Below are 20,041 nucleotides of genomic sequence, written 5' to 3'. Positions count from 1 at the left end.
CCCACATTTTTAATGTTTAAGAGCAAGTTTTGTACCAGTTCTTCATAATTTTGTTCTTTATGGTTACCTAAGAAGTTCTTGACAACCATGACATAGCTGTGCCAGACAGAAGCTTCAGTATCAGTCATGTAACTTGTGAAATTTGGATCTGGGGTCCATCAAAGATTCCTGCTTTTAATTTTTCAGTACTCAATCCAGGGAAGAATCTACAAGGGTATTTGAAGAAATCACTGTCCTTGTTCGTAACTCTAACAAATTGCTTGAATAATTCCAGCTTTATGTGTAGTGGAGGGAGAATGATTTTTTCTTTGTCAACCATTGGCTCGTTAATGATGTTTGCTGCACCTTTTTTCATGTTTTCCTTTGGAGGCCGTGTCACTTTTTTCAGTGATCCTGCTTTGCTCCACTATCCCACAAGCAGATGAAACATGGGTACTTTGTGTATCTTTTTTGCTGTCCAAGTAGGAAGTTTACCATTTTTAAATCAACACATATAGACCATTAGTGTTTATGAAAGCAAAGCTTTTGTAAGACCATTTTGATATTTTCATGTTCTTCTTTAAGTTTTGATGAATGACCAATTGGAATGGATGCATAGCAGTTGCCATTATGCAGTAAAAAAGATTTCAAACTTTGAGTGGAACTGTCTATACAAAGCCCCCAGTCTTCTGCTCTGTATTCTGGTACTAACATATAGGCTAGTAGTCCAGGGATGTTACAGCAGTACATGAAGTCTCCATCTTCACTCAAATATGGTAGGAGTGTCACTTCTCTTGTCCTAAAAAATGTTATTTTAACTTCCGGTCTCAGACAGGTCTTTTCTTTTAGCCTGGATGCTAAAAGTTCTGATGCTTGTTTTGACAGACTTAGATGACATATTAAATTATTGAGCTCTTCTTGGGAGAATTGCTGGTTTGATGAAACACTTCCTTCATATTCACTTCCATTGCTAACACCTGGATTACACTGCAAACCCTTTATATCCTCCATGGTGGATACAGGAATATCAGGGAGTGTATTGAACACTGGTATGGGAATATCAGCACCATGTGGCACAGGTCGTCTTGCTGATCCCAAATCAGGGTACTCGTTTTTCTTGTAACAATTGAAACCTTCTTCAAGGTTCTTGTTTTTCCTGTAACAATTCAAACTTGTTACATTCACAGCACAAAAAAAAAACTATCATCATGACGATTTTTGGGCTCTCGATATAGCAGAGGTACACCAAATTTAAAATTTTTTATTTTTTTTCAGTTTTCCATTTTTTCACTTACGTAGACACTCCACACAAGTTTTACATACCATATGCGGAGCCCAATACTCATCTTGGTCCCCCAGTTTATTATCAAAATATGCAAGATATGATTGTTTCACAAATTCTGTAATGTTTCTCCTCTGTTTTTGCTGATATTCACCACAAATGTAGCAAAATACATTAGGGTCATTTAAACAACTTATTCTTGAAAAACTCATATTTTGGTAAAAAAAGAAAATGTATCAACAAAGAAGGCAATTGAAAGTTTCATGAAAATAATGCTACATTTATTATATAAAATGCAAAGCATCGGTGAAAATAAAGATTGATAATAATATGCTGTGTTAACATTTGTTGTTGATAAAATTGTCTATTCTGATTCCTGTTTCACAAGAAGTGGAGCCAATTCATAGTTCTCCCCAGAGGTTTTTAGCCGGTTGCTCCGCCTGGCTGATTTGAATACCCCGCCCAGCTCTCGGCAGCTCTCATCCTCGGATGCACGGATCTCAGGCTGCTGTGTGTCATCCGTTCAGAGGATTGCTGCTGCCGATGAGAGGTGAGCACGCAAAATTGGATATACTAACGGGGCAGGCATTACAAAGTTGTAACAAATAATTGGGAGAAGGTAGAACACTGAAACAATAAGAGGTTACTTGATACCCATGGCATAAACAACTGGGTGCACTAAATTTGCGGTGTTTTGCCACACCCCCTTTTTTACCACCCGCCTACAGCTTCCTACCACCCAGCTGAAAAAAATTTCTGGGGAGAACACTGCAATTCAATGAAACCGATGTCATTTCTGGATTTAGCAGACCTGAAATACACTAAATATATTGAAAAATCCTTGGCAAAATTTTTTGTTGTTGTTGAGCTGTGTAAATTAAGCTAATAGAGACATAAATGTACAGCTCCCAAGAAAAGAGATAACATAAGGGAAACAGAAATTTCCTTTCATTATTGGCACCCCAAACTTTTTTCTTTCACTGGGGACACAGGATCCGATTAAAAATTACCTGTACTGGCTTGAGGTCAGAGGCCTGCGTTGCCTCTGGTAGACGTCGGACCTGTATGTTACTTCTCCACCCTCTTTTGTCCAGTTCTTCCAAATACCGGTGTAAGTCTCTCACAGTCTGAGAATCCTTCAGGTGCTTTTTTGCAAACTTCAAGCGGGTTTTCATGTGATTTGCTCTGAGGAGAGGATAACACTCTGCCATGAAGCCCAGATCAGTGGAGGATATTATTCTTATCTTCACGCAAGATCTCTGGCTCATCTGCTCCCACTAAGAGCCTTCTCCATTGACTACAGGGAGACCAATTCTTGGAAAAGTCTTGGTTGTGCCAAACATGTTCCATTTGCGAATTATGGAGTCCGCTGTGCTCTTGAGAACCCTGGTGCACCAAAATTGTTTTGCAGCCTTCCCCAGATCTCTGCCTTGCATCAAACCTGTCTCTGATTTCCTTTGGTGTCATGGCTTGGGTTTGCTCTGATATGCATTCCCAGCTATGAAGCCTTCTATAGAGAGGTGTATGTCTTTCCAAATCATGTCCATTCAATTTAATTTACCACAGGTGGACTCCAATCAAGGTTCAAGCAGCAATCAAGGGAAGTGAGAGGCACCTGAGCAAAATAGTTTTGCTGCAAAAGGTCTAATACGTATGTAAATGTTGAATTTCACTTTTTTCTTTTTAGAAAACTGACAATTCTGTTTTCACTTTTCACTGTGGGGTACTGAGTCTAGAACAGTGAGAAAAAAATAATATAAAATTTAAAATTAACGAATGTGGAATGTAGAGGGTCTGAATACTCTCTGAAGCCAATGTATATTTTGCCACTGTGTGGCTTCTGGTTGCATGGTTACATGGCATGCATATATTGGGACCAGTTTCTGAAGCTCTCCAGGGCTGGAGAAGTTGTAGTTGGTAATTTGCTAGTAGATACACCTATTTATCTAATATTATTAGAGATACACTCTATTTATCAAACATGGAATCTGACATTCCCTAGTGGGAATCAATTACTGCCATTGAAATACATGGACCCAGAAGATTTCCACAAACTAATGTTTGAGGGACTGACTTAGATAAACTAGGCACAATTTATTAAGGTCTCTAAGGCGGGAGAACACTTTCCACAGTGAAGCTGGGTGATCCAGAAAACCTGGAATGGATTTCTTAAAAGTCTTTTGCTATTTGTTAGCAAATGATTTTAATCCTGGACCAGATCCTTTACAGGTTTGCTGGATCACCCAGCTTCACTGTGGAAAGAGTACCCTCTCCAGCCCTGGGGAGCTTTAATAAATCAGTTCCATTGCATCTAATAAAACCTCCCAGGTCCTCACTCAGGAACGTGTATTTATTTCACCAGAAGAGGCTAGTTCCAAACCAAAATGTATAATTCACTCCAGTCCTCTTGTAGGTATAACCAGCATTAGTTAACATCTTTTAATCAGACTTGTTTGAAAATCATACTGCAGCCTAATTGCTTTTTTATTTCCTTTTACTGGATTGAAATGATGAGTCCTCTCTCCAGCCATCTTACCTACTGCTTCTGCTGTTTTCAAGATAACTTCCTTAATGTATAGCTTCTTGTCAAACTGAATAGGTAGTTAATCAGCTTCCTGTGTGTTACAAGTAATGAAACTCCTTCTTAATGTTAGGAAATGGCCTTTATAGATGTTACATAACTTCATAGGATGACAACTAGCTTTTAAAATGTTAGTCTGTGTGTTTCTTGTGTTATATAATTACATGTAAAGCTTATTGTATGTATGTAATTTGTAACCATTCTGATTGACCTCCATTTAAAACCTGACTTGAATTTTCTGTTTTCTGAGCTAGGATTAGAACTCTGAATTTTTCAATTCTTAGTAATGATCTGAGGCTCAAATTTCTGTGCACAGGAACAAAAACCACCTTACTACTTATTTACAGAGGACTTAGGTCACTGAAGCCCTTCATAAAAGGTGAGGCACAGCAGCAAAATTTGCTGTTTTCTGGAGCCCTCACTGGTGTGTGCTAGTCTTAGTGGGACAGTGTGCTGAAGTCTTTAGGGAATGTTAGCTAGAGAAATATAGCCCATTTGGGAATGACAATTCCATCTGGTGTTCTAAAAAAAATTCTCTAATGTGACACTCGAGGATAAACAAGACAGACCCTAAATGGCATGCTCAGAAAGTTGTGGCCACAGTTCAATGTTTTTGGTCCAGTAATCAATAGCATCAAGAGTAATCAGGAACTTTAGGATGTCCCAGATAAAATTTTACCACCTGGTCTAAATGATCTTGTAGCTTTCTGCCCTCATGCTGCCAATATAGATGGAAATAATTGGGGAGCATTTCTAAGAGTCTGTAGTCACTTCTACTTGGTATGGTGCTTTTGGTGTTGCTGAAACTGTGTCCAGAACTGCCTGTGTATGCCATTCAAGGTCTGTCTTGTCTATCCTCAAGTGTCACATTAGAAAAACTTTTCAGGGTGGCAGGTAGAATTGTCATTCTCAAATGGACTACATTGTCTACTAACCACGACCAACCTCCCTAGTGTCAGCACAAAAACTCAAATCAACAAAATCAACAGCACAAGTAAATGTGAACCTTTCATAAAAATGGAAACACTCTGTCCAGATTTCTAGAATTGGCCAAGTAAGCCATTGTATAGAAAAGTATTAATCAGCACTCATATATAAAAAAAATATTATATTAAATAACAAATATATCAAAGGTGTATACTTACTAATATTATAAACATAAGGGAGGTAATGTTGCAGCTCTCTAAAGCTGAGTTAACACAGATTTCTCCTACCCTGTTTATTTGCATTTTACAAGCATTTTAAAGCTTCCCTTTAAAATGCTGGAAAATGCTTATAAACACCTATGATGTGTTTTGCTGTGAGTTGCCGCAATTTTTACCGGAGTTTAAATTTTAAATGGAAATGTTGTATGTACAGAGGTACATACTACCCCTTACTCATTCTCGGAAAGGGTTAAATATACCTATTAAAAAATGAGACCAGACATTAACATTGAAGTTTTTTTTTTTATCAGCAGTTCCACAGCTGTGCTCATGTCATAAGTGCACCCGTGGGAATCACACTTTTATGGTGACATAACCTGTATAAAGACGTAAGTACAGATAAACAAAAATCACATACCTAAGACAACTTTCACATTAAAGTCCAGTGTGACAATCCATTGAAGATGGTCAATGAGATGCAGAAAATTTCATGCAAATCACAATGACTTGAAACTGATCTAATCAAACTTGGATTGACTCAGTTTCAAGTTAATACAATTTGCATGTGATATGAATACAAATCACATTATCTGGATCTCATTCTGTTCTTCTTTGCATTTTCTTTACCATATTTTTATACCACCATAATGTTTACCCCACCGGCTTCAGTGGTTTTCAGATTTGATCGGAACTCAAACATCAAGACCTGTTTGGATGAGCAGGTCTAGAGCTGGTCTTGGAATTTTACAATTCACATACACATGCAGGAAGCACTAGTCATCTACAGGTGGCCTCATTGGCATAGCTTTCATTGTTTTCCATGGAGAGTTGATGTCACTGCAGCCCAGCAGATGGAGCACAGCAACACAACACACTATTTTGTGGTGCTGTCCTGGTCAGAGAGGAACAGGTTTCATCTGCTGTTAGGGAGAGAAAGACTTAGGTTTCTACTGTGTTAGATTAGGGTCATATTGCAGCAGTTTGTAGGGCAAGTGAAAAAAAAAACAAAAACATTGCTTGCCATAATGTTCTTCTGCTATGCTAGAGAGGGTAAGGTTGTAGTGCTTTATAAAGAGAAATAAAAGAAAAAATAAAATTAAAGAGGTACACAGGTTTTTCCAAAGCTACATCTCCTGCTCATCAGGAATACTGGGAATACTATATATATATATATATAAATTATTTGAGAAATTTACTGAACAGTTTTTGTTTTTTCCTATGTACATACACATTACTATGTATCAAGTTGAAAATTCTGTGACCTTATAACAAGAAGTAAACTGAATGTATAAATTTTGTCAAAAAAAGCCGTCTTTCTTCTCTTCTCTTCTTTTTTTTACTATTAGTATAACTATACACAGGCTTTGCATAGGTTGACAAACTGAATACTTTCCCTCTCCCTTTCTCTCTCTACAAAATTAGGGGTAAACACTATTTACAAGGCCACATGTCCATCTTTTTCACCCAAACCCAGCTAACCAGATGTTAACCCGAAACATCAACACACACGCCCATCTTTTTCACCCAAGCAGACCTTGAACATCTTTCACCCAGGGTTCCTGAACGACGCTATAAAGTATGTATCCTTTGACTTAGGGTACATAATGCAAACTTCCTGCAGTCCTTCTATAATACAGGCTACACGTAAGCTCCAACTTTTGCCTTACTAGGTTGCTCTAAAAATGAATATTTTCTTAAATTTTACTATGCTGGTCCTAGGAATTGTTTTCTATTTGTTAAAATGTTTACAGTTAAATTGTTATTATGTTGGGTCTTGGGGACCTGGATAAAATTATGTTACAACTCATCTTTGCTACTTGCCCTCTTTGACTATTTTATTCTCTCCCAGTGTATGCCGAGAACTAGAGGAAGCTTGAATTGCCCCACTTCACCCTAATGTGATGTTTTGGAGCTCCTCCATGTTATTAACGGATAGAGACCTGTTTCCCCGATGGTGTTTGTGAGGAATATATAGAGAACGTATAAGACTAAGTATTGTCTCTCCTCCCAAGCCTCTATACATCCATTACACACCCCTTCGCTACCCGATAGATTAACTAGAAATATGTGGCTTCCGTGGAGGGAAAGGGTGCTGTTTCATATTAGGCATATTTTACACCCGGTGGAGAAAAGACTACTCTCCTTTCAGGAATTACTAGACATTTGACCTCCCACAAACCTCCTTTTTTGCATACTTGCAGATAAGGCATTATGTCCTTTCTCTTCAACAATCGCCCAAATTTACTACACTCACCCCTTTTAAAAGGATTTGTGCCACCGGTCCTTATGCCTAAGGTCTTATTACCTCTATTTATCACTTCCTCCATGTATTTGCAGAGGGGGGTTCTGTTTTTTTTTTTGCTAAATTTGCCTATATGGGCACCTGGGAAGCCATTTTGGGCCGTGCCCTGGACAGAGATGAATGGTTCAAGCTCTGGGAGGTGGCCAATAAAAGCTCCATATACACACTTTACAAAGAAAACTTTTGTTCCGGTGGTATCACACGCCAGATATGCTGCACAGGCTGTTCCCAGCTGCAGATCCTTTTTGCTGGAGATGTGTATCCCGGCGTGGGACACTGGAGCACATTTTTTGTTTCTGTCACACTATTTATAGCTATTGGGACAGGGTTAATAGGCTAATCACAGAAGTGACCCAGCAGCTGTTCTCCCTTGACCCACTCCACCAGCGGCCCATACTTTAATCCCGGCCAAGTGGAAATCCACACAGCCCCCCTCTTTGGAGGCATTACATGCTCGTATCCAGGAGGTCCATTTGATGGAATATCTTACCGCTCTCCTCAGAAATAATGTTGCTAAGTTTGAACAGGTCTGGGAATCTTGGGATGCATATTATGCCCATTTACAGGTTTAAAGTGTTGATTTGACTATGTGAGCTCCTTATTAATCTTCATTCTGGTGACCCCTCCCCCCCCTCATTCCCCTTCCCTCCTCCTTATTGTCCTGTTTAAACCCTACCTGTTTATACCTGTTTATTTTTATTTTTTGTTAATGCTTTGTGTATACTGGACATTCATCTTTTACTTTCTCACCATATAGGATTATACTGTTTGGTTTACATTTTCCTGCTATTTTTAAATATGTTATTTGTATGATCCTTTTTGATGTACTGTTAATTATCTGGTATACTGTACACTGTTTATATCTTTATATCTTGTCCTTTCTCAGTTTTTTCTGATATTGTTTATAAAAATTGTTAATAAAATATTTAAAAAAAAATTAATACTATGTTGTATTTAGTTATCATCTTAAAAAAAGAGAAAGTCCCACTCTTGCACAATCGGAAATACACAGTGAGTTCCTAGTTGTTCCCTTGAGTTAAAATCAAAAGGAGTTAGTATTGTGATTAAGGGTCTCTATCTCTTGGCAACTCAAAGACAAACTCACTGATGACGAGGGCAGATATCTCTGTATCAAAGAGGTATTAGGAGGCACCCTGGTTTCAACAGCCATGGTATATATGCCCCTTACCAATTAGTCCTGGAACATTTGGGGGGATTTAGAGAGAGTTCTTTTTTTTGGGCAGTGACCTAAATTTTCTACCAGACCCAGGCATGGACACATGGCAAGCAGGACACACTGCCTACCCAACGGGAAGTAGACGCCTGAGACACTGCCTTATTCACCATCAACTGATGGACACTTGGCAAATACCATGGATCACAATTATTCTTTCTTTTCACACCCACACCAGATGTACTCCAGTATAGATCATTTCTAGCTACACCAGACAGATCTCCACAGAATAATTAATTGTTCGATTGGTACACTTTATATGTCCGACCACACACCAGTGGTATTAGATATATACTTGGCACATCAGATGACCAAAACACGGTGCTGGAAATTTAATACCCCCCTACTCCAGGATCCAGTAGTAATCCAAGAAGGTAATTTTTGCAAATTATTGCACTACTTCAGGCTAAAACACATACCCAATAGCAACCAGTATGTAGTTTGGCAAGCCCATAGGGCAGTAGTTAGGGGTGTTCTGATTAAACAGGGCTCCTGCCTTAAACAGGCAAGACAATTGGAGATAATTACACAGTTTTACAGAATCTGCAACCTGGAGTGACCTCATAAATGCTGCAGTGTCCAGATTTGGGTCAAGAGTTACGCACACTTAGGGATCGATTGTCCTTTTTCTGCTTGGTAAAGGCAAAATCCACTGATGTGAAATGCAGATGCCTATTAGCATGTTACAAAATTGGTGGAATGCTAGCACATGCCCTACGAGAACAGAGAGGAAGGACTTTTGTTCCCTGTTGTGGACAAGGCTGGCAGGAAGATTTACCAAGTTCTTGATATTGCCTCCACTTTCTGTAAATTCTACAAGGATTTATATAATCTCCCCCAATCTTCTCCGAATACCATGTCAAGTACCACAGCAGAACGTATATGGGCCTATCTCACCAGCTCCAGCATACCTTCTCTTACTCCTGAGGCCGTGAACTCCTTAGAAGCCTCTTTCACAGATTTGAAAGACAAAGGAGCTATCTCACTGACCCCTAAGGGTAAAGCACTCTGCCCTGATGGGTTCTTCCTTTCTTACTATAAAACCTTTCAGGACACACTAATTCCCAATTCACTGGAGCACTTAACTCCCTCTCTGATAGTGGTCACCCACCCATTGATGCCCTGAGGGCACATATTTCTATAATCCCAAAAATGAGAAAAGACCCCTCAAATTGTGCCAGTTATCGCCCTATATCCTTACTGACCCAAGACCTGAAATTATTCACAAAAGTGCTCACTGTCTCTTATTCATCCAGATCAAGTTGTTTTTGTAGAGACAACACTACTAAGGTTCTCAACTGGATACATTTGGCTAAAGGTGCGTACACACTTCCAATTTTTATCGTTCCAATCGAACGACGAACGATCGATTGGGCAAAAAATCTTTCGTAAAAAAGTAACCAACGACGCCGACGAACGAGGAAAGTCGCTGGAAACGAACGACCGGACCGACGGATCGGATTGGACGACGATCGTTGAACATCGTTCGTGTGTACGGTCGTTCGTTGATCGTCCATGTTCAGAGCATGCGTGATGAACGAACGTCCGTCACTTTCCTGTCGTGCACATAGTTCCTCTATCGCTCAAACGATCGTATCTATTGTGTGTACAATATCTACGAACGATCGTGTCGTTAACTCTATGTGCAGGATCGGTGCTATACGATCGTTCATATATATCGTGCGTGAACGTTCGTCGTTCGTTTTCCAACGATAATAATTGGAAGTGTGTATGTAGCTTAAGTCAGAGTCTTCACCAGTGTTTCTTTTGTCAACAGATGCCAAAAAGGCCTTTAACAGAGTAGATTGGCAGATTATGATACAGACACTTGAATATATAGGCTTCAGCAGTAACATGCTTTCCTTGATTAAGGTCATCTATTCAAAACCTTTGCCCATTGTTACAGTAAATGGAATGTTATCTGATCATCTTTTCATCAGAAATGGTCCAAGACGGGGCTGCCCATTGTCTCCCCTTATTTTTATACTTTCTGTATAACCACCATTGCATAATATTAGAAACAAACCTGATATGTCTGGTTTCCAAAATGGAACTGAATATCACAATGTAGCGGAATTCAGTGATAACCTAAAGTTTGTGATTTCCAATTCTCTAGTATCACTCCCTAGAGGTGGGGGAAGTATTACACAATAGGAGGGGAAAATGGAATGGTGGGAAGTAGTGAGAGTTTTAAGAGACAGAAGAAGACAGGTAGGCAAGTTTGAAAAGAGTGTTCCAGTTGAACTTTGAATCCATTGTTATTGAAACTTAGACAGGATTTGCAGTGCTGGCAACAGAAGATGTTTTCTTTAGGCAGGATATAGGCAAAATAAAAGATGGTGTTACCTAGATTCTTGTGCCTGTATCAGACTCTACCTATTTGGATACCTAATTTATATTTTAAAGTGATACCTGTTGGTTTTGGTTCCTTTAAGGATATCGTAGGCCCCGATCGAGCAGGAAAGCACTTTTCTATGCAAAGTCAGAGGGGGGGGGGGGGGGGCTAGGCATACCTGACTTCCATCTGTACTATGTGGCAAATCACCTGGTTCGAGTCATGGACTGGTACAGACATACTGATTCTAATCCTTAGGTCTCTATCAAACAGCAGAATTGCACTATGCCTTTATCAGCACTGCCTTGGCTTTCATCGATCCAAGTAGATAAAACCCAACTGCACCCCAGTATAGGACCCACATGGCCTATCTGAACCAGGTACCTCCCCAATTCTAATATATCACATTCTCCATCACCACTGTATCCCATATTAAGCAACCCCCTCTGGGATTTGAAGACCCAGGTTTTATAAGTATATTTAGATCACAAATATTTAGAGCAGCTCTTTTTCACCACCATGCACCATGGCATTGTATTGAAGATCTATCTCTATTTCGCCAGCGGGCTAGGCAATTCACTTATTTTCTGGGAACTTCGGGATAGGGGTCACATGCTTTTTACCCCCCTTCAAAGCTGTGTGTGAGGGAAAGGGCTCTTCTATGCATGCCTTGTCAGGAATTTTTTTCTACTCCTAATATCCCACAGACAGAAAATACATCCCCCCCCCCCCCCCCCCCTTCTCGCTCGTTTTGAAAAAAAATTAGGTGTGACTTTCTCCCGATCTCAGAATCAACAGATCTTCCAACTAGGTATTGAGTAAAAAAAAGCAAGGTAGCTTAGATTCTCCAGCATAGTAGTCCTTGAAATAGGAGGTTTTAAATAAATAGAAATTTAAAATAATATAAAAATAATTAAATAGGTATATAAAGTATGAGAAAAACTAATCAAAAATGGAGGTACTTCACAAATCATTTGGAGCTGGAATATGGTGTCTTAATAAGAGTATTGAGGCAACAACAGTCCTTTAAATGAAAGGTTTTTGATAAATATAAAAATGTGTTTAATCCGTCTTAGATATATAAATATTGATATGGGTTTAATCCAAATAGAATTAAGTAAATAAATATAAAACGTATAAGAAAAATAGATCAAAAATGAAGATCTCATTTTGAGCTGGAGTATGGTGTTGCACCTCAAGATTGTTTATAGATATTTGTAGATATATGTGGATAGATATATATGTATATATAAAGTATAAGTGTATAGGTGCAGGAATGTTGTGTGTAAACATGAAACCTGTTTTTCTTTGTACTGGCCATCTGGATTACCTAGGGGATGTCTAATCAGTGGTTATCAAAGAACCTCAACCAAGGAACAATAAACAAAACAGATAATAAAAAATGCCAGCACATAAGATCTAGTTCCCATAACAAACTGATTACCAGTAGGACCCTCAAGGGGTAATAAATCGATCAAGCCTGAAATAGCAGAAGATGGATGGTGAACTGGACAGGTGGGTTGGGGTGATGACCCAGCTGGAAGTCTTGTTGACCCCTAAACCTAAATTCCAGCTCCAGATTCAAGTATCAAATTAAGCTGGGAGGTCCATCAAATTACATTAACCAATCACAATCTAGTGGGGTGTGTGTCAACCGATGGTCATCGTACAGAACACACCCACTAACCAATCCAAGAGCCCCAAGGATACCTAATGGGAATTAACTATAAAAAAATGGGAACTGAGAGAATTGAGATCTCTTGCTTGCTGGCTCTCTTGCTTGCTCTTTGTCTCCTGAGGGTCTCCATAGGTAAGCTGGTGAGGAGCCCTCTTCTGAAGGAAGTAGGCTTCTGAGGTACCCATTAACCTCTTAGCAGGTAGCTATAAGATATCCCTGATTGTAGTCTTATGGGTGGCTATAGTATTACTGCATTAATTGGCCATTTTGTAATTACTGTATTGTGTACCAAGCATTATTAAATAATTACAGAGGGTTACTACTAATAACATAATAATTACTATAATAACTAATAATCATGTGATATATATATATAAATATATATCATTGATTGAAGTTCCTATGTTTAGATATCTGACAATATTGCTGTGTACTTGGTTTCACCTTGTTTTCCTAATTAAACTGTTTGAGTGACTAGCTATAATTTGTGTATGAACCTTATTTTATTGAATATCTGTATGCATTGATAAGGGATATAATTTCCATATTTATGCAGATAAATATTCCTTAAACAAAAATGGTATATATTTTTATGGGTTTAATCCAAATGAAATTGAGTAAATAAATTTAAAAAAGTTTAGGAAAAATTGATCAAACGTTCTAAGTTTCGTTCTTCATGTGCATAACACCATCTTAATAAGGCTTGTTCTACTTGGATAAGAAAGATCATGGTAGGACCACTTCAAATGTCTAACCTTATTTGTTCTGGGTAAACAGGGAGAATATATGTGGGAGACTAACTTATGGGCAAGAGATCTACACAAAAGGACACCAGCAAATGTGTTTATCATATGTATATTTATGTATATATAATATGAATATATTAGGCAAACGTCATGCAGAATGCTCAAATGAAAGTATGCCGGTAAGCAAAGAGTATTCAATTCAGTCAAATGCTTTTTCAGTGTCCAAGATATGTGTTGTGAAATGTTGTAAAAAAATGTTGTAGGCCTGGAGACCTAAGCTATAATATGATCCCTCATTACTGCTTTCAAAGTTCTATACAATACTGGGGTTTCCCAATGCTCTGTGTTGTCATCAAGACTGTACACCCAATGACAGTTTAAAAAATAAAATATAATCCTGCCTCAGTAAATTTGGCAAGTTTAAAGTCAAAGTCAGAGGGGCATGATCCGAAAAAATCATATACATACCAATGTTTGTAGCAATAATAGCAGAAAAAAGAGACTCATGGACCAAAAAAAAAAAAATCAAATCTTGAAAAAGTTGGCTTTAGAAGATGCCAAATATCTACTAGTGGTGTTTGAGTAAGCAACTAACTACATTAAGGCTGCCCAGTGAAGAGATCCCCTTACAAGAAATGGAATTGTCAGGTGTTGGGCCTACTGTGGCATTAAGGTCACCTGCTAAAATGAAATTGGGATAATTTTGCTCCAAGATCATTTGGGGAAGATGGGTAAAAAAAAGGAGAGAGGCAGTATTTAGTAGGAGCATAAACTGTACATGGGGAGCATTGCTGGCCTTTAAGTTTAATAGGTACTATAGCATAACAACTATCCTTATCAAGATCCACAAACAAAATTTTATACTGCAAGTGCTTATTGAGCAATATGGCTACACCTCTGTTTTGGTCTTAAAGGAAGTGGCTTCGGTCTCCACATGAAAGAGACACTTAAAGTGGTCACCAGTCTTCCAGTGCGTCTTCTATATTAAGACAATAACGTTCAAGTTTCTTAAGGTGTAATAAGACCTTTTTTCTCTTTTAAGGAAATTCCACACTTGCATACAGTCTAAACATTTTAAACAAGGAAAAATGTACAAAGAAACCCAGATACAAAGTGTAGCATAATTTAGCAAACATTACTTGTAGTGAACATAACAGTCATAACAAACCACAACATCCAAAGGAATCCAAAAAAAGTAATGGAACAGCACAGAACAGTAGTACAGTTTCCAGAAAAAAAGCCGGGAGATTCAATAAATAAGGCGGAAGTAAGGGGTTTGTAGGCTAAAAATAATCAGTGTATTTTCAAAAAATCACACTACAAAGATTCATCTACTATTTCTAGAACTCATTACAATATCATGGGATATTGGGAATAATCAAGGGGAATAGCAGGAATGATTAAAGGTGTTGGCAAGCAGCATATGAGGAGAGAGACAGCAGCCAAGGGTCAGCACAGTACAGTACAGTAGTAGTTTCCAGAAAAGTGAATTTCCAAAATTCAATAAGCTGGGGAAGAAGGACCCTCTAGTTTTAGTAAATCTACACTGGGTGCTAGTGGTCAAAAAATTTGTACTCTCCATTAAATAAAATGTAGGCTGATCCTATGAGACAATCAGAAGATCCCTGGATCAACAGTCTCTGTTGTCTTTAATTAAGACATTAATACCCAGTTATGTTATGTGCTTCTAGAAAGGCATCAAGGTTTTTTTAAAGCAATTGATAGTGCTTGATGAAACTATTTCCTGAAAGAACCTATTCCACATTTTCACAGACTATACAGTGAAAAATCCCCTCCTGATCTGGAGATTAAATCCCCCCCCCAGAGACAAAGAGTGCCCCCTTGTCCTTTGTATTGACCTTAAAGTTTATATTTAGGAAGATTGTTCTCTATATGGACCTTTTATATATTTTTACAGGATGATCATATCCCCCCTTAAACCTCTCTTCTCAAGGGAGAATAGGTTTGTGAGCATGCTCAGTGTTAACTCCCTGAGAGTGGGCTTGTACTATAGACATTGTACACTACCAATCAGCTGGTAGGACAGATTCTGTAGGTAGGATTAGGCCTAGGACACGGCACCCCATCCCTCAAGGCAGCAAGCAAAAAGGGAATAAAGAGAGCGGGCAGGATGGGGTAGCTCCATGGGCTAGATGTGGCCTGTGGGACATTGGTTGGGCACCCTTGCCTTAGACCATTCAGAGCATCAATCATTATTCACTACTCTCTGGATGTGGTCTTTAAGCAAGTTCCCTATCCATTTACAGGTTGCATTTTCTAACCTTATAAAGCCTAACTTTACTGGGGTACTGTGTCTGGGGCTTTTGCAAAGTCCAAGTACACTAAATCAACTGCTACTCCATTGTTTACCTGTTTACTTACTTCCTCATAAGAAGAGAGTAAATTTGTTTGACAACTTCGGTCTTTCTTGAATCCATGCTATCACTCATAATATTATTTTCAGCAGAATCTCTTTTGTGTGGTTCTTTATCAAACTCTCTTGGATCTTTCCAAATATAGAAGTTAAACTTACTGGTCTGTAGTTCCTTGGAAATGACTTTTGCTCTCTTTTTAAATATAGGCACAACATTGGCCTTACACCAGTGCATTAATTCCATTGATTAGTTTTTAAAAATTAGAAACAATGGCTTTAAAATAACTGAGCTCAGCTCTTTGAGGACACATGGATGTGATCTAACAGGTGCTTTATCAATCCTAATTTTATCCAACTGTTTCTAAATCATATCAATTTTGAGCCATTGTGGCTCGTTTAAGGCTGTAACTTTTTTTTTGTAATTTGGAATTGAGCTCTGCCATTTTTCTTTGTGTACACAGAGCTAAAAAAAATGTTTAGTAAATCTCCCTTTTCTTTTTTACCAATTACGAACCCTCGAGACATTTCTTAAGGGGCCTACATGTTCAGATCTGATGTTTTTGCTAATATTATAAATTTAAAAAAATTGGGGGTTTTGCCTTACTTTGCATTATTCTTTTGTCTTCCATGTTAAAGTTTTGCACGTTATTTTCTATTTACATATTTTGTTATATTTATTATAATTTTTAAATGAAGGTGATCTTTTATTTTCATGTTACTGGAATGCCCTTTTCTTATTCTTTTGGCCTTTTACCATTAGCTGTGAGCCAGGTAAGTTTAAGAGACCTAAATTTAAACCTATTACCCATGAGAATAAATGTTGCAGCGTGTTTGTGTAGAACAGACTTCAAACATTCCCACAAATATTCAAACATTAGGTAAATGATGGTTGGGAGTCATTCAGACATCAATTTGTGGAAGGAGGCCTAGGTAGAACAGTTACAAATTAAAAGGATGGTATTGTGGTCAGACCAGAAGAGCTATGAAGACTGAGTCCACTTGGGGTAAGAAGTGATGAGGAGCAAAAATGTGGTTTATACAGGAATGGGAACAGTGATGGTGGAAGTACTGAGCGTTATTCTCCCCACATATTCACTAATTGCAAACTATCCAGTTAGTGATGAAATATGCTTCCACTCCCTTTGCAATTAAATAATATCCAGCAGGACCATCAGCTAAGAACTGGCAGAAACTTTTGGAATTCGGGTACACCCATCTACTGTCTGAAGAAGTCTGGCCAGAAGAGGTCTTCGTGGAAGAATTGCAGCCACTGATGTGGAAACAAGGCCAAGCGCATCAACTATTAAAAAATAAAATATAGGATAACAACATGTTCTGTGGACCGATGAGTCAAAATTTGAAATATCTGGCTGTAGCAGAAAGCAGTTTGGGTCTGTGGGCAACAATAAAGCATGGTAGAGGTTCCTTGTAAGATTGGAGATGAATTTCTGCAACTTGAGTTGGGCATTAGGTTAGAAATAATGTGTGCTCAGTGCTGGGAAATATAATCAGATATTTATCCATCATGCAATAGCATTAGGGAGGCATCCCCTTGTCCCACAATTTATTTCAGCAGCAGGACAATGACCTTTCAAAACATTACAATGTCATTAATAAGTATCTTCAGAGTAAAAAAGAACAAGGAGTCCTGGAAGTGGAACTGGCATAACACCCTGATCTAAACATCTTCAGGTGTGTTTGGAATAAATGAGGAGGCATAAGGATTTAAGGCAGCATACATCCACAGAAGATCAGAATTTTTTTTCCAAGGTGTTTGGAACAAGCTACCTGTCGATTTCCTTTAAAACCTGTGCGCAAGTCTACCTAGAAGAACTAATGCTGTTTTAAAGGCAAAGGGTGGTCACAATAAATATTGATTCGATTCAGATTTCCTTTCTGTTCAAAAATCAACACTTCTGTTGTGAAAGCATTTTTTCAAAACTTCCTTCAACTTTTGAACAGTATTGTATGTAAAACCACATAAAGAATAGTGATGAAAAAAAAAATCAAGGAACTTCAAGCTAACAATCACATTTTGTGAACTCTTTTAAACAATTTAAAAAAAAAATGAAAAAAAAACTAGTTAAACTAATAAAACAAAAAAATTACTTTTTTGGTCACATAGTTATTGAAAAAAAATATCCAATAACATATCTGTGTGTGGCAAAGGTAAGTGAATACTAAGGATTATCATATATTTTGATGATGAGATCACTGATTACTCTGCGTTCAATCAATATGATTACAATCAGGTGTGAGTGAGTGACTGAGTGAGTGACCCTGTTTTATTTAAAGCTACACATTTGTGGATGTGTATCATGGCTTGAGCAAAGGAGGTTTTCTGTGAGCCCCCTAAGACTCCAACTATAGCAAATCAGCTGCCTGCCTTACGATCCTGACTTACCTCTCCACCCTCCACATCTTTCATATTAACTGCCTGCTTAGTGAGCAGAAAACTCGCAGGGTCATCAGGTGTTTTCAGTGTTGCAATGTGCTTTTCTAGATCTCTAATGCAAGTTTCCGGAAATGCAATCTCTCAATGATTCAGCCTGGAGCTGTTGCTCCATTTGTGCATACATGTGGAACATTATGCACTTATAAAAACCTTCAACTCCCCCTTATTTCCAAGCCACTTGGTTCACAATCCAAAAATGAGCAAGCTTGAAAAATAGGGTTTAAATAGGGTCAGATTTAAATTATTTTAGAACCTACTAAGGACCAGATTTTTTTTTTGTTATGCCTTGAGACATAAAAGCTTAGAACTAAAAAATTATGCACTTTTATTTTTACCTTGACTTTATTTAATGGCAAATGTAACTTATAGCTGTTTCCCATAAAGCAAATCAAAATGTGAAAACAAACATGACATATATTGCAGTTTAATCCTTTTTAGTGGCTACATTGTTTTTCTTTTTAGAACTTTTTTCACCTGGTAATTTTGCAAGTAACACAGGAAAAGCTGATGGCATTACAATATTGTTTTATGTTTAAAGAAATCACTGCCTTCCTGCCCTGCCGATTCTATCAAGAAATACTTCTTTTAAACACAAAGGTATTTGGGAATATTACACAGAAAAAACGTTCTCACTTTTACATCACTTTCACACCAATTGCATGACTGAAATCCAGGGTTTTTATTTTCAGCTTACTGCTATGGACAAAGTATTCTTGGAAAATGTATAGTTTAAAATGCACTTTGTGCCATCTGTACAGTAGAGATGTCAAAAAGCATACTTTTTTTTCTGAAGCAACTGTGCCTTAAGTGGGAGACTTAGGAGTGAAATGTTATGATGTGAAAGATAACTCAATCTCTCATTGTGGGTGTGGGTTTGAAAGGAAAGGCAGCTTTTTGTATTACATATCTTTACATACCCCAAATATATTTGGCAAAATTGTTATTACAGATATACCTAATTCATCTTAAAAAAAAAAATGTGATGGGCAAAAAAAAAAAAAAAATGTTCATTTCCGTCCAAATACAGGCTTTACCATAAATTAATTGCATTGATTTGCAATATTTTTTCTGATGCCAGTACTGTCTAGTTAGACTTATATAAAAATATAAACAAAGTTTGAATGAGCCTTTACTGCACTTATATATTTTACATTAGCAATTCTTTCTCGGTAAAATACATTGTAATAGTAAACTTTAAAAATAACTTAAAAAATTCTTTAGCCTGTTTGAGTCACAATATTCGGTAGATATCAATGTAACATTTTCCTTCTTTAGTTGTGTTATTTTTTCCATTCTTAGGCTACTTTGAATGCAGACACATTGACATGGTTTAGAAATAAACAAAGATAATACAAACTATTACTGTTTGGATATGCACAATTTTCAAACTTCCATCTAAGGATTCTGTTTTTTTAACACATAGTTGACACATTCTCTATAGCTGAAGCCTTAAAATACAATATCAAGTGCTATTGTAGGATTACAATTAAAAAAGAAGAGCTGCTGCTTACTTTATCTCTGTGTAACAGCAATGTGGTGTTTGTTGCCCTTTGGTTCCAAGCTTCTGTCTGCTGGTCATTTTTCCCTCCCCAGATAAATACAATACATGTTTCCATGTTGCCATAGGTCTTCTTTTACTTACCGAATAGAAAAATTAAGCCTCATGAGGAGAGATGAAACTTGATTTAAAGGAGGCAAAATGCTTGTGCTAAAACACTAGTGTTTAACCCAGCAGTGCTTAATTCCTAAGAAGTTCTCTGGAAGAATGACTCATACCAGCAGTTGTCTCTGCTGCAAAAATGGATCTAAATGAGTAGGAAATCCACTTGTATAAACAATTTTATGAATTTTAAAAGCCAAAACATCCAACGGTCACAGTGATTCTAAATATTCTAAATGTCAAGTCAAAATCAGCAGGCAAAACTCTTTA

The 20,041-nt window shown here is 37.7% G+C and overlaps 1 protein-coding gene across 2 annotated transcripts in view; it reads right to left on the bottom strand.

Moving 5' to 3' along the window:
- The window catches only part of TMEM273 (transmembrane protein 273), a 93,090-nt gene extending 73,319 nt beyond the window's left edge, over nucleotides 1-19,771 (bottom strand). Inside the window, exon 1 of one of the 2 annotated variants that reach the window (XR_011922598.1) lies at nucleotides 19,754-19,771. The gene's annotated coding sequence lies outside the window, so the exon portion shown is untranslated. Of the gene's footprint in view, nucleotides 1-19,622; nucleotides 19,641-19,753 lie in introns of those variants that run through there. The other variant, XR_011922597.1, reaches the window with a different exon arrangement.
- Nucleotides 19,772-20,041: the final 270 nt, after the last annotated feature.

This window comes from Pyxicephalus adspersus, chromosome 10 (assembly GCF_032062135.1).
Source record: "Pyxicephalus adspersus chromosome 10, UCB_Pads_2.0, whole genome shotgun sequence".
Lineage (NCBI taxonomy): Eukaryota > Metazoa > Chordata > Amphibia > Anura > Pyxicephalidae > Pyxicephalus > Pyxicephalus adspersus.
Note: the sequence above shows the minus strand (reverse complement) of the source record. Positions and strands in the feature narration are given on the sequence as shown.